Below are 14,393 nucleotides of genomic sequence, written 5' to 3'. Positions count from 1 at the left end.
TTACAATGATTGAAACCATACCTTAGCCTTCCAGATCATTCAAGCTTTTAAAAAACAGGTCAATTTCACATTCAGTTCCTCAACCCACAACTCAATTGGCTCATATCAGTTCAAAGACCCAGAAAACACAATCTCTGAGTTGTGCTGTATTATAGTTATGATGAGCTGCATTATGACCATCTGATTCTCTTTCTTTTTTTAGAAAGTTTACCATAAGTAGCATGCACTCATGCTATACCACACACCTCTGATGCCACTGTAGCTGTAAGTTTATATCCAATATATTCAAGCCCCACAGACTGATGACGGTGAGATATGCAAAGCCAGGGGGTGGGAGTCCCCCATCCAGAGATTTTTCACTTTTTTAATATTAACAAACACACACAATATTGGTTTCTCTTGTTAGTTTTTTACAATTTTTATAAAGATGCTCAGTTACTGTTTTGTTGGGGTTTTTATATTTTGTGTTTGTTTTTTTGTTTGTTTTTATTTATTACCTCTTTTGTTTAAGTAGGGAATTTATAATAAAATATGTACTTTATGGAATAAATTTTAAGAACCAAAATATATTTTATTTTAAATAAATTAACGGATCTTTGATCTTACAGCTAAATCACTGATTATATATTTGCAGAGCCGACTTAAAGGATGAAAGAAAATTCTATCAAGAGTTACTTTTGACTTCATAGCCTTCCTAATAAAGTCTTTTAACTACTTATAGAAAAAAATAGAAAAGAAAAGCTAGAATCATGAGGTATTTGACTTCGGTCAGGACTGCCTCATGACAGAATCGTCGGCATGAGGCTGGTCATAACACAGGACTGAGTACCTTTCATCCAAACAGTTACTGTGGTGTAGATTCCAAGTCATGGAACTACTAGGTGTGCAGAGCCAAACTGAACCGTGTGAGATAGGGGCTGCAAGGCTGTGTGTGGGTTCAAAAGCAGACCACCAGGTCTGTGTTCTGAGGTACCACCATATGGGTTCAGATGATCGTTTTAGTTATGATTTGGGCAATTAACTGTTTGTGCCACCCACAGATGGCATGGAGGAAAATAGCTTTTGACTGTTTAGTGTCTTTCCCAAACGGAAATGGGTGCTTACTTGTGTCCTGCCTTTTCTTATATTAGTTGTGTTAGTCTGAGTACATTACAGAAATAAATCCACAGAAACTGTAATGTATAAAAGAGAGCATTAGATAAAGGGTAAATGCACATGGAGAAAAAATCCCAAACCATGCAGCCCACATTAACTCATATGTTACACCACAATCCTCAATGTCCTCCATCTTAACAAACACATGCCGTGAAGGTGGCTGCAGGTGGACAGAACTGCCATCTGGGTGTCTGAGGTTGTTAACTCTTTACTAGAATTAAAAACGCCTTTTGTGCGCCTGGATCGGCTGGTGTGTGTAACCACTCAGACACGAGGGCTCCATCTCCTTTTGCAGGACTACTCATGATTTATTATCTAACCAATGCTGCTCAAAGGGAGGTTCACTCCGCTATGGGAATGAGTTAATCTGTGCACTTTAGATGTTGAAATCCACAGACACACATGTATAAAAGAGAGTTGTAATTAAATATTAAATGCACATCAATGAAACTTCCCTAAAAGATCTTTTTAATCTCATATGCCCACCATTATCCCATAGGCGCCCCAGAATCCACACAGTCTTCAAACATTTACAAAAGAGATGGAATGAGGCTGACTGCTAGTAAAAGCCAAGTCAGAGAAAGCAAAATACTCTCATATTTGGTGGGCATCTGCATATACATGTGGAAACACCAAAGCTGTTTCAGGTAGATAATGTGGCTTCTGCTCAGATATGTCTGAGTGTACTTGAGGCTTGGAAGCAGCAGCATTTAACTGGCTAAGGCATAATCTCACTCTACTGAATTTCAAAATCAAGATCTGTGAGAACTTGCAAAGTTAAAGTGACCAAATGCATGAATCATTCCGCCCTTCAATTAACACCACCTGTGCATCTTGGACATTTGGCATGATAAGCTAACAATATCAGTGAGCATAACCTGTTGTGAAAAACAGCCCCAATGAACTGAAAATAGCCTTATCTGTTTTCTTTGGTAGATGACTGTTCTTTTATTCTTTCGCTGACCTCAGGATTATCTCTTTTTCCTTGAAATTGAATAGCTTGAATATGAAGTGTTGTGATTTTTTTCATTAGGGATTTATCCTATTTGGGGTCCTCTCAGCTTCTTGAGCAGTTATTTTTCACCTCATGTGTGCTGTTGGGGAATTTTCTTCTATGCTTTCTTGTACTATTTTCTCTGTAGATATTTTGTTTCTTCTTCCAGGATCCTGAAAGATGTAGGTTGTTTCTCTTCATAGTGCCCCATATTATTCTCAGGCTTTCTTCTGATTCCTTTACTTTTTTTGTTGTTGATTGTTCCTTTAGTCGATTGTAGTCATAGTGTTTTTCTTCAAGCTCACTGGTTCAATTTTCCTCTTCTTCCACTCTATTCTTCAGGTTTTTTACTAATGCTGCCTAATTTGGTTATCTCATTGTTTGTTTTCTGTGATTCCTTTTGGTTTGAGGATTTTACTTTTTCCATTTCTTCCTTGTTCTCTTTACTGTTTCTTACATCTCTTGATATGACTTCAACACCCATTTTCTGAATTCAATTTCTGGTAGTTTTATTACCTGTTTTTCAGAGTACTATATTGCATTTGGGTGATTTTTGGTTGTTTGTGTTTGTTTTTCTTCATATTATGGTTTGTTTACTGTGGTTGAGGGCTATTTCCCCAGTATCATGGAACAGCTCTTGGTGTTGTATGCACTGCTGGTCATGTAGACGCATTTGGCTCTGTTTAGTTATCTGAGAATAGTCTAAATGAAGCTAGAAAATATACAGTGTTGAAATGGAGAAAAGAAGAGTTGGGTAATTGGAGAAGGTGGAGAGAGAAGAGCAAGAGTGACATAATAGATAAGTGGTTGTCTGGAGAGGTGAACACATTTGTAAAATAATGTGGAAATGCACTTTAAGGGTAATAATCAGAATTAATAAATTTCACTGAAATATATTTCATAAGGACAATGAAAGAGAGCAGAATGATATATTGGAGGATTGCAGGCAGATGAGGGGCAAATGAGAAATAAAAAGAGCAGAGAATGTCCATGGTGTGGATGCTAATTTTTGTTATTAATGACAATGTGAATATGTGCATGTTAGTGCATCAGAGAGGGTTGTTGGGAAAGCCCTTGTTTGGGTGGATATGATGGAACCTAAAGGACTGCCTGTTTTGCCTAGGAGGAATGGCTATTTTCAGTTCATTGGGGCTGCAACAGAAGAAAATACTGGAAAAGGAAGTAGGAGAGAATTTAAAAAATAGAGTATTGTAATGGAAAAAATACAAAAATGAATCTCTCTCTCTCTCTCTCTCTCTCTCTCTCTCTCTATATATATATATATATATATATATATATATATATATATATACTCTTTGATAGTGTTATTTTGGTAATACATGTGTTATGTGAGGGAGGTGGAAAAGTGGTGGAGGAGGATACTGGAGCAAAAAACACAAAGGGAGGAAGGAAAAGAAAAAATCAGAATTGAAAAGTTGAACTTGGGTACTGATTTTGTCTGCACCGTGCAGTCTACATGGAGCTGTCTTCCATAGACTAGTGAGGTGATAGTTTTGGCTGGCTGGGTTGCTTCAGAGAATGGGAAGTGTGGGCAAAGGGCAGAAATGATTATGCTGACCAGGAGCAGGACTCACAGAAATGGCGCCTGTCTGCTCTCTGGTAAAGGGGAGTCTATAATCAGGCATTGCTGCTTTGTCATTATGAACTTGCGTCTGCTTATCTTTATGTTGAGATTCTTCCAGTAAGATATCCTTCATAGTGGACTTTCTCTGGTAGTTGCTGTACTTGTTATCTGAGAGCCATCTGACCTCTCTTCCCTTTTGATTTCCCATGGATATTAATGGTGGATTCAAGTAAAATGAAAGCCTTGAAAACTTTGATCTTTTCTCTATCATGGTGTCTATTCGTCCAGTTGTAAGATTTTTCCTTTTCTTTACACTGAATTGTAATCCACAGATCAGGCTTTGGTCTTCATCAATAAATGATTCATGTACTCTTTACTTTTTGGAAGCAATATTGTGTTATCTGCATATTGTGGGTTTTTATCTAATCCCGATGCTACAACTTCTCCAATTATTGGCTCAGCATACAGATTAAGTATGATGAAAGTATACAACCCTGATTGCACACCATTCCTGATTTTAAGCCATGAAGTAATCCCCTTGGTTTGTTAGAAAGATCATCTCTTAGTTTATTCATGGATTCAATAGAAGCACAATTAAGTGCCCTGGATTACACATTTTTAGCAGTGTTATATGAGATTGGTTATGATTCGAACACTCAAATGACTTTGCACAGTCACTGAAATAAGTAACCAACAGCCTTCTGTTACTCTTTGCTTTCAGTCAAGAATCACCTGATATCTATAATATTTCTCATTTCATGTCCTCTAATGAATGCAGCATGCATTTCTCCCAGTTTCTTAATAATTTACTGTTATAACTACTTTTGAATTAACATCTAGTATTTTACTTGTATGTATTATTAATTATATTGTTCAATAATTTCCACAATTCTTTGAAATGAGCACAAACATAGATGCTTTCAAGTCAGTTAGCCTTGTCAGTGGATCTTCCAAATTTCTTGATCCAGTCTAGTGAGTAATCCCAGCACTGCATCATTTTTTTTGGGTAGGGTGGTGATGGTGGTGAGAGATTTCAATAAGCATGCTATCAATTCCTGAAGCCTTGTTTTTGCTAATGTCTTTAGTACACATTGAAATTCTTAATCTTACACTAGCTCTCGAAATGTACAAATGTCCAAAAAATTCAGTACAGAAACTATGTGTATTCCTTCCATCATTTTTTTGATAATTCCAATATCATTTGATATTTTGCTCATAGACTCTTTCAATATTTCAACTCAAGGCTTGAATTTTCTGCATTTATTTCAGTTTGAGATATACTCAGTGTATTCTTTCTTTTTCGCTTACTAATTCAACGTTTGTGCACATTTCATTTGAATATTTTACTTTTTTTTCCTCTAGCTGCCTTTGAATTATTCTGATCATTTCTTTTACTTCATTTTTTCCCACTTTTCTTTATCTACTCTATTTTCAAGAGTCCTGTTTGGAGTCCCTTTTGACATCTCTAGATATCACCATCATTACCATGGTCTTCTTTTTTTAATTCCTTTATTTTTAATGACTTTCTTTTCATCATATATGATATTCCTGAGGTTATTCCACAGTTTTTCTAGGTATTTAATAAACAATATTAAGTGTATCTAATCTCCCCTAGAGATGGCGTCTAGATTTTTGGAATATACTTGTGGTCATATTTCATTTCTAGTGGACTTGTTTTACTTTTCTTTATCTTTAACCTGAACTTGTGTATGTGCAATTAATTGAGGGTCTGTTTTAAAGTAGGTTCCTGTTCTTCTTTTGTATGATGATATTGATCTTTCCCATTGTCTCTTCCCACAGATATAGTCCATTTGGTTTTGGTGTAGTCCATCTGGTGAGGTCCAGTTGTATAGCCACTGTTTATGTATAGCCATTGTTTATGTTGTTGAAAGGATATTTGCAATGAAGAAGTTGTCAGTCTCACAAAATTCTACCACGTGTTCCCCAGCTCCTTTTATATCCACATTGCCTACTACTTATGTTTCCTTGTTGTTTCCAACTTTCATTTTCAAATCGCCAGTAAATATCAATTGATCTTGATTTCATGTTTGAACAAGTTCAATCTGCAGATGTTGGTGGATTTCTTCAACACTGGCTTTAGTGGCTTCTGCATAAGTTTTTATCATGGTTGCATTAACTTGTCATCCTTATATGGGTATTGATGTTATCCTACCACAACAGCATAGTACTTTAAGATAAGTCTTGAAATGTTTTTTTGATGATGATGATGATGATGATGATGATGATGAATACAATGTCATTTCTCTTGAAATTTTCCTTTAGACATAGTAAACCATATGATTGTCTAATTCAAAATAACTACTGTCAGTCAACTTTAGTCTACTAATGGCGAGAATATTGATCTTTATGTGTTCATTTGTTTTTACAACTTCCAATTTTGCTATATTTGTACTTGTAACGTTCCGTGTTCTGATTATAAATGGATGTTTGCAGTTGTTTCCTCTCATTTTGAATAATGCCCCATCAGAAAATAAGGGTCTCGAAAGTGTTGCTCTATACATATCATTAAGTCAATTCTGCAATTCTTCCTATCTTATTTTGTGGACATTCCAACTTGAAAGGTTCATCCCTGACACTATGTCAAATAATGTTCCTCATCTTTACAAAGTTTTCAGGGTTAATTTTTGAGAATTGAACTGGCTCAGAATGTTATGTTGAAATCCATTCATCACAATTGATCCTGCTACCATCATAACCACATTTAAGCCGCCACAGTGTAGCAAATGGCAAACATGTGTGTATTTTGTCCATAGAATCCTTCGAAATAGGCAGTTCCCAGGTTATAAATATCAGACTTCATTAACAAATCTTTGTTGTTGATGTTTTTATTAGGTGCCACTGAGTCAGGTCCAACCCAGAGCAACCCTATTACCAGCAGACTAAACACTGCTTGGTCCTGCAGCATCCTCACAATTTTTCCTATGGTTGACAAGCCCATTATTGCAACTGCTATGTTAATCCATATCATTGAGGGCTTTCTTATTTTTAACTGCCCCTCCATTTTACCAAACATGATGTCCTTCTCCAAGAACTGGTCTCTCCTGACAACATGTCCAAAATATGTAAAATACTTTCCTCTAAGTGTGTTCCATCCTTGTCTCCAACGAGCACTCTGACCATATTCATTCGAAGGCAGATTTGTTTGTCCTTGTAGTCCATGATATGTCAATATTCTTCACTAGCATCACAATTCATATGTTCCTGTTCATTCGTCTTCCTTAGTTAATGTCCCAGTTTCATGTGCACATGAGGGTATTGAAAATACTATGCCTTAGGTCAGGCATGTCTTAGTCCTTAGAGTAACATCCTAATTTTCAGTATTCTAAAGAGGACTTCTGCAGCATATTTACCCAATATACCCAACCCATTGTATCACTTGATCTCTTGTCTGCTGCTTCCGTAAGCATTGATTGTGCATCTATGCAAGATTAAATCCTTCAAAGTTTCCATTGTTTCTCCATTTATCATTTTTCCCTGTTGGTCCCTTTGTGTGGATCTTGGTCTTCTTTACATTGAGTTGTAATCCACACTGAAGGCTGTAATCCTTTATCTTCATCAACAAGTACCTTAAGTCCTCCTTACTTCCAGCAAGCAAGGTTATATCATCTGCATATCATGGTTTGTTAACCCTTCCTCCAATTCTGGTGCCACATTCTTCTTCATATAATCCAGCTTCTCTGATGATTTGTTCAGTAAACAGATTGAATAAATATGGCAAGAGGATGCAACCTTGATGCAGACCTTTTCAGATCTCAATGCATGCAGTATTCCCTTGTTCTGTTTGCACAACTGCCTCTTGATGTATGTACAAGTTCTGCATGAATACAATGAGGTATTCTGGAAATCCCATTCTTCTCAATACTATCCATAGGTTATTTAGATCCACATAGTCTAATGCTATGACATAGTCAATAAAGCACAAGTAAACATCTTTCTGATATTCTCTACTTTCAGCTGAGATCCATCTGACATCAGCAATGGCATCCTTTGTTCCATGTCTTGTTCTGAATCTGGCCTGAAAATCTGGCAGCTCCCTGTAAATGGATTGCTGCAACCATTTTTTGATTATCTTCAGCAAAATTTTACTAGTATTTCATATCAATGATATTATTCACTATTTTGAGCATTCTGTTGGGTCACCATTCTTTGGAATGTGTACAGATATGAATCTCTTCCAGTCAGTCATTCAAGTATCTGTCTTCAAACTTCCCTGGCATAGACGAGTAAATGCTTCCAGTACTTCATGTGCTATTTGAAACATTTCGATTGGTATTCCATCAATTGCTGGAATGTTGTTATTTACAAATGCTTTCAATGTAGCTTGAACTTCTTCTTATAATAACATTGGTTCTTGCTCATATGCTACCTCCTAAACTGATGGAATGTTAAGTTTGTTTCTAATATAGTGACTCTATGTGTTATGTCATCTTCATTTGATGCTTCCTACTTATCATTCAATATTATGCCCATAGAATCTTTCAGTATTGCTACTCACGGTTTGAGTTCTTTCAGTTTAAGTATGTTGGGTATGTTCTTACTTTTCGGTTTTCTAACTCTTTGTCTTTGGATAGTTCATGATAATATTTAACTCTCTCTTCTTGAGCTGCCCTTTGAAATTTTCTGCTCAAACCTTTCACTTCAACATATTTTCCCCAGTTTTTTAAAGTACTCTACAATTAAGGGTAAGCATCAGAGTTTCTCCTGACATCTTCTTTGATCTTTATTTCCTGTCTTTTTAGTGACCTTTTACTTCATGTATAATGTTCTTGACACATTACATTAGGAAAATATCCTGTACAGACCTCTTTAAAGTGTTCAAAAGCAAGGATATTACTTTGAGGACCAAGTCATACTTAAGCCAAATCATGTGTGTTAGGCAGCATTTCCTATAGAAACAAAACTAGGCCACTTATGATTATACAGGTTTTTATAGCAAAAAAGGAATACAGCAGCAAATGGGTCCACGTGGCAGTACAGACAGCTCAGTCCAACTCAATTTTGTGGAACAGTTAATATACTGAAGGTCCTTCCAGCTCCCACCAGCCACTTGCCCAAGGCCAAGGAAGCAAACAGTAGGAAGATGAGATGTTGAGGTGGAGCAGAGGCCAGTAGTGCAGGGTAGCAAGTAGCAAAGCACCATGGTGTAGATGTAGGGGGATCAAGTGGCTGTGGGGTGGGGTGGCATCTGGAGTGGTGGGAAGATGAGTGGAGTCGGCCCGCAGGGAGCAGACACAGCAAAGTGGGGCAGTGCTAGGTCATGGAACAGTACCACACAGCAACTGGGTCCACCATGGTCCAGAGTTTGGCTCAGCCCACAGGTAGCGTAGCACATGGTTGAGACAGTGCAGCTAGCTCAGGTCTGATCACCAGGGAGAGAGCGGAAGGGGTTTGGCTCAAGGAATCATTTATCTCAGTCACATCTTCAAAAGAGGTCATCAAGCTGGGACCTGATCAACAAGTTAAACTACCTACATCTTCTAATGTATGCCGTGTTGGCAAAAAACAATAACAATAACAACAACAAAAGAACCCAAACAAACCCAAAAATGCTATCACACCATATTTCAATTTCCTCTTTTGCATGTGATTTGGACATTGAATAAGGATGATCAAAGGAAACATGGCAAAGATGTATTTTGCCATGGACTGACAAAACAGGCATGTCTTGAAAGAAGTACAGCCAGAAGGCTATTTAGAGGCAAAGATAACACTTTCTCTCACAAATTTGGGGGCATTGTATTAGGAGAGATTATTCTCTGGACATGGGTAATCATGCTTGGTAAAGTGGAGGGGGGTGTAAAAGAAACCCTGGATGAAAGAGATTGACAGAGTGGCTGAACAGAGGGATCATTGAACAATTGTGAGAATCCCTGAGATCTGAGAAGTGCTTCTTCCTGTTAGGCATAGGGTTGAGATGAGTCAGAACTGACTAGTGGCATCTAATTGCACTGTATTAGATCTCATCAAGTGAAATTATTAGCTTTAACTGCCTAACGCTGGCTGAGAACGCTGGCCCAATCAAGTTGACACAAAACCTTATATCATAATTTCCATCATCTCCACTTTGTACTGAGTAATACTATTGTATACTTCTCCTTGATATTTTCTGCAGATATACTCTACTTGGTTTCAATGTGTTTCATTTGGTGATGTTCATATGAAGAGTCATCAATAATGTTATTGAAAAGGTTATTTCCAATTATTAGGAATTGGTCTTGCAAAACTCTATCATGTGGTCGCTATTCTTGTTTCTATCACCTCCTGATGAATATCTTCCAACTACTTATCCTCCTTTTTGTCTCTTTCCAGTTACCAATACAGACCAATCTATCTAAACTGTATGCTTGATTAATTTCAGACTGCAGAAGTTGGTAAAAATCTTCAATTTCTTCAATACTAGCTTTAGTGGTAGATGTTTAAATTTTGATAATAGTTGTACTATTTGTTATCTTTGTATAAGTTGTCTTCCTTGTATAAATATAGATGTTGTCCTATCACAGGCTATATTGTACTTCAATAGAGACCATGAGATGTTCTTTTTGATGCTCAATGTGATATAATTCCTCTTGAATTTGTAATTTCTTACAGAGCCAGTGGTCATCAAACTTTTTAAAGAGGGGACCAGTTCACTGTCCCTCAGACACATTGGAGGGCCGGACTATAATTAAAAGAAAAACTATGAACAAATTTCTATGCACATTGAACATATCTTATTTTGAAGTAAAAAACAAACGGGGTAAAACACCTGGCAGGCGGGATAAATGTCCTTGGTGGACCGTATGTGGCCCACGGGCCGTAGTTTGAGGACGCCTGATTATCTGATTCAAATAAGTCAATACCAGTCAGTTCAGCTCACGAATGGCTAGCCTACCAGTTTTTATGCATTCCAGTTCATTTCTGATGACTTATAAATTTCCTATATTTGTATTTCAGATATCCCACATTCCAATTTTTAATGGATGTTTGAAGTGGTTTCTCCTAATTTTGAGTACTTTCCCATCATTAAATGAAGGTTACAACACATTTGTTCCATCTGTATCAATAAGGCCAGTTCTACTTTGTGGAGGCAGCTCTTGCCTAGTGAAATTTGGAGTGCCTTCCAACCTGAGTTGTTCATCTTCTGGTGCTATATCAGATAATATTCTACTGGTATTCATACGATTTTCAGAGGCTACATTTTCAGAAGCGAAGCTCCTTTTCTTTGTTCCTAATCTGTTCTTAGTCTGGAAGACCTGCTGAAACCTTCACCATGGGTGACCTGGCAGTGTTTGAAATACCAATGGCATATCTTCTAACATCAAGTAACACACTAGCCACAATAGTAAAAACAAGCATGTCTGATGGCCACTGTTATCCTTTTATCTCCCTGTATTTGCCTATTCTATATACTTCGGATAAGTGGGATCATATGATTTCCTTACAAGTTATTTCAGTCAGCATACTGTTCTCAATGTTTATTCAAGTGGTAGCATATATCAGAACTTCATTTCTTTTTATGGCTGAAATATATCTTATTTTATAACGCTACCACATTTACTTATCCACATTTGGATAAATTCCACCCTTTGGCTATTACGAATAATGTTGCAATGACATTGGTGTACAAGTATCTCTTTGAATGCCTGCTTTCAAGACTTTTGAAATATACCTGGTAGTGAAATTGATGACTCATAAGATAATTCTATAATTAACCTTTTGAGAAACTGTTTTTCCAGTGGCTATACCATTTTGCATCCACAGCAGCAATGGCAATTTTTTTCTCAGTTTCTCCAAAGATGTGCCAATATTTTATATTTCTCTGATAAAAGTTATCCTCAAAACTTTGAGTTAATTCTGGCTCTAAATAATCCTGTTAGACAGGATAGAACTTCCCCAGAGGATATCCCAAATTTTTACAAAATAGACTTTCACATAATTTTCTGGTAAAATGGCTAATGGGTTTGAATACTAACCTTTTGATTTGCAGTCAAGCATTTAATCACTGGGTGTATTAGTCTGAGTAGACTAGAGAAACAAATCCATTGAAACTCATATGTATATAAGAGAGAGTTTTATATAAAGGGTAATTGTACATTAAAAATGCATCCCAAAATAGTCCAGCCCAAGCCCATAAGTCTGATATTAGCCCATATGTCTGATAATAATCTATACAGTCCTCTTTAGACTCAAGAAACACATGCAATGACAACAAGTGTAGTGGGTAGAAAGTCTTTGGATCCAATGAGGTTTAAAATCTCAGCCCTGGCAGGGGTCTCTACAGGGTTTCTCTGGCTTTAGAGGTCTGATTGCATCAGAGTAGATTCATGTGGCTTCTTCAGCTCAGGAAACTAGTGTAGTTCCATGTGTCTTGTCAGCAGCAATGTTTCCCAGGGACTCCAAGGAGGAGATACCAGATTTCCCAAAATTCTCAGGAGAAGGCTATGCCCACAGAGAGGCTTCATTGGCTATGACCCAATTGACCGACTAGATTCCACCCCTTCATTCTTATCCTCAAATTCACAAATGATTATATAAATACCACACTGGGTAACTAGGGCTCCTATAATCAATTTCAAAACAATGTTGTTGAGTTGATTCAGACTCATAGTGACCCGGTATGTAGGTTTTCTGAGACAATACATCTTCATAGTAGTAGAGCACCTAATTTTACCCCTGTAAAATGGTTACTTGGTTTGAACTGTCCACCTTGAGGTTAGCAGCTATGTTAGGCTGACTTCTGGAGAGAAGGAAAATCAGTGACATATGTGCATGAGCACACACAGGAACACAGAGAAGTGTATGTGAAAATAGAACTAATGTAATTGTAAAAGTGGAGAGTCCAGTTTGGTTCCAAGTCCATGGGTCACATGTTAGACTTGACATTTCACCTGTCTCCTGTAGCTTTAGTATCTGATGAAACCAAAATAGGCAAGAAGATCACAGAGTAGATTTGTTACTGGATACGTGAATTAATCCAAGTTTGACAGGTCAAATGTCAGGCCACTAAATAGGATCAGCAAGCATATGATAGGTCATTGGCTCAAGTCCACAGAACCAGCATTTGACATATCAGATAACAGAATCCAGACTCAGCAATAAAAAGCAAGCATTCCCATTTTATAGGAAGTAGGCTAACCCCCAAGGAAACTTCCTTTCATTTGCATCTGGACAAAAGGATTTCACACCAACCAACCTAATCTTCTGTTAGGTCACATCATTGGCAATTATTAGGCCTCACATGCCAATTTGACATGAAATATACAAGAGCTGGCTTACGGTCAACCCTCAGTACAACCAGGGTTCCTATATAATCATCCAAATTGCGATGAAATAGTATCTTACTGTGATTTGACTTGCATTTTCAAAATTCATGATGTGAACATCTTTTCATGTGATTATTAGCTACACACATCCTCTTTGGAGAACTGTTTATACTTTTGCCCATACGAAATTGATTACCTGAAATGTAATAAAAATTAGAAATAAAAATTTATTTACCTATTTTATTTTTTAAAGGATATTTCATTGCATTTTCAGTGAAGGCTTAGATGCAGTTTAGATTCTCTTTCCATAATGTCTACACAAGTTGTCAATTGACATTAGTTACATTCTTCACAATGCAATAGCATTCATTTCTGTTCAGGTTGTCCCATTTTCATTAATCTACTTTCCATTTCCCCATGTCTTCTCATCTTTTCTAAACAATAATTATTGACCATTTGACCTTATATAAGTGATTTTTTAAAGAAGCCTAGTACATACAAATGATTTCCTTTTTTTTTGTTTATTTGAGCCAAGCTATTACTTAGGTTAAAGTGGGTTGATTTTACTTGACAATTTAAAATTATCTTAGTGTAGTAGTCTCAACTGACTTTTAAGTATGGATTTTTAATGAAGCTTTTGATATTTTACTGAAGCAAAAAATGCGAAAATCTTCACCAATTTGAGTGTAATCTTTGGGCAGGGTCTGTGCTGATCTTTTTTGTACCATTCTGATTTTACTATATGTGTTTCTAAAACTGGTTATATGTGGATTTTTAAAAAGGAATTTGCCATTGTGTTTCATAAATTTTTTTTCTATTTTATCAGTATCCAACTATGTGAAATTAATGAGAACAGTTGGTAAGTGGGCAGAATAGGACTGTGGTGTGTGTACACTCATAATCTTTTTTTTAAATCATTATATTGGGGACTCTTACAGCTCTTGTCATAATGCATAGATATATTATGTCAAGAACATTTGTACATATGTTGCCATCATCATTTTCAAAACATTTTCTTTTCACTCGTAATCAGACGTCCTGCTTTTGGCGGGACAGTCCCGATTTTTAACAATTGTTTCCGCATCCCGCGGCATTTTTAATAAGTCCTGATTTTGGAAAAGAATGCACAAGCTAGGTTATATGGTTTTCAGCTGCCATGTGGCTATTTCACCAGGATATGAGTTTTATCAATGGTGTCCCGCTGGTGTCCCGCTTTACCAATGTTAAAATCTGGTCACCTACACCAAGTGCTGTCTTCCTTCATCCACTTTTATGTTGTCTGTCCCCCTTGGAGTGGGTTATATGTTGATCATAGTGATTGGTTCCATATTTCTCCTCCCAACTTCCCCTTCCTTTTCAGGTGTCACTGCTCTCATTATTGGTCCTAAGAGGGTTA

At 36.9% G+C, this 14,393-nt stretch overlaps 1 pseudogene; it reads right to left on the bottom strand.

The window, feature by feature from the left end:
- Positions 1-13,653: 13,653 nt before the first annotated feature.
- Positions 13,654-13,754, bottom strand: LOC142435831 (U6 spliceosomal RNA; annotated as a pseudogene).
- Positions 13,755-14,393: the final 639 nt, after the last annotated feature.

The sequence above is a fragment of the Tenrec ecaudatus genome, assembly GCF_050624435.1.
Source record: "Tenrec ecaudatus isolate mTenEca1 chromosome 2 unlocalized genomic scaffold, mTenEca1.hap1 SUPER_2_unloc_1, whole genome shotgun sequence".
Classification (NCBI taxonomy): domain Eukaryota; kingdom Metazoa; phylum Chordata; class Mammalia; order Afrosoricida; family Tenrecidae; genus Tenrec; species Tenrec ecaudatus.
This window is presented reverse-complemented; position numbering and strand designations above follow the sequence as displayed.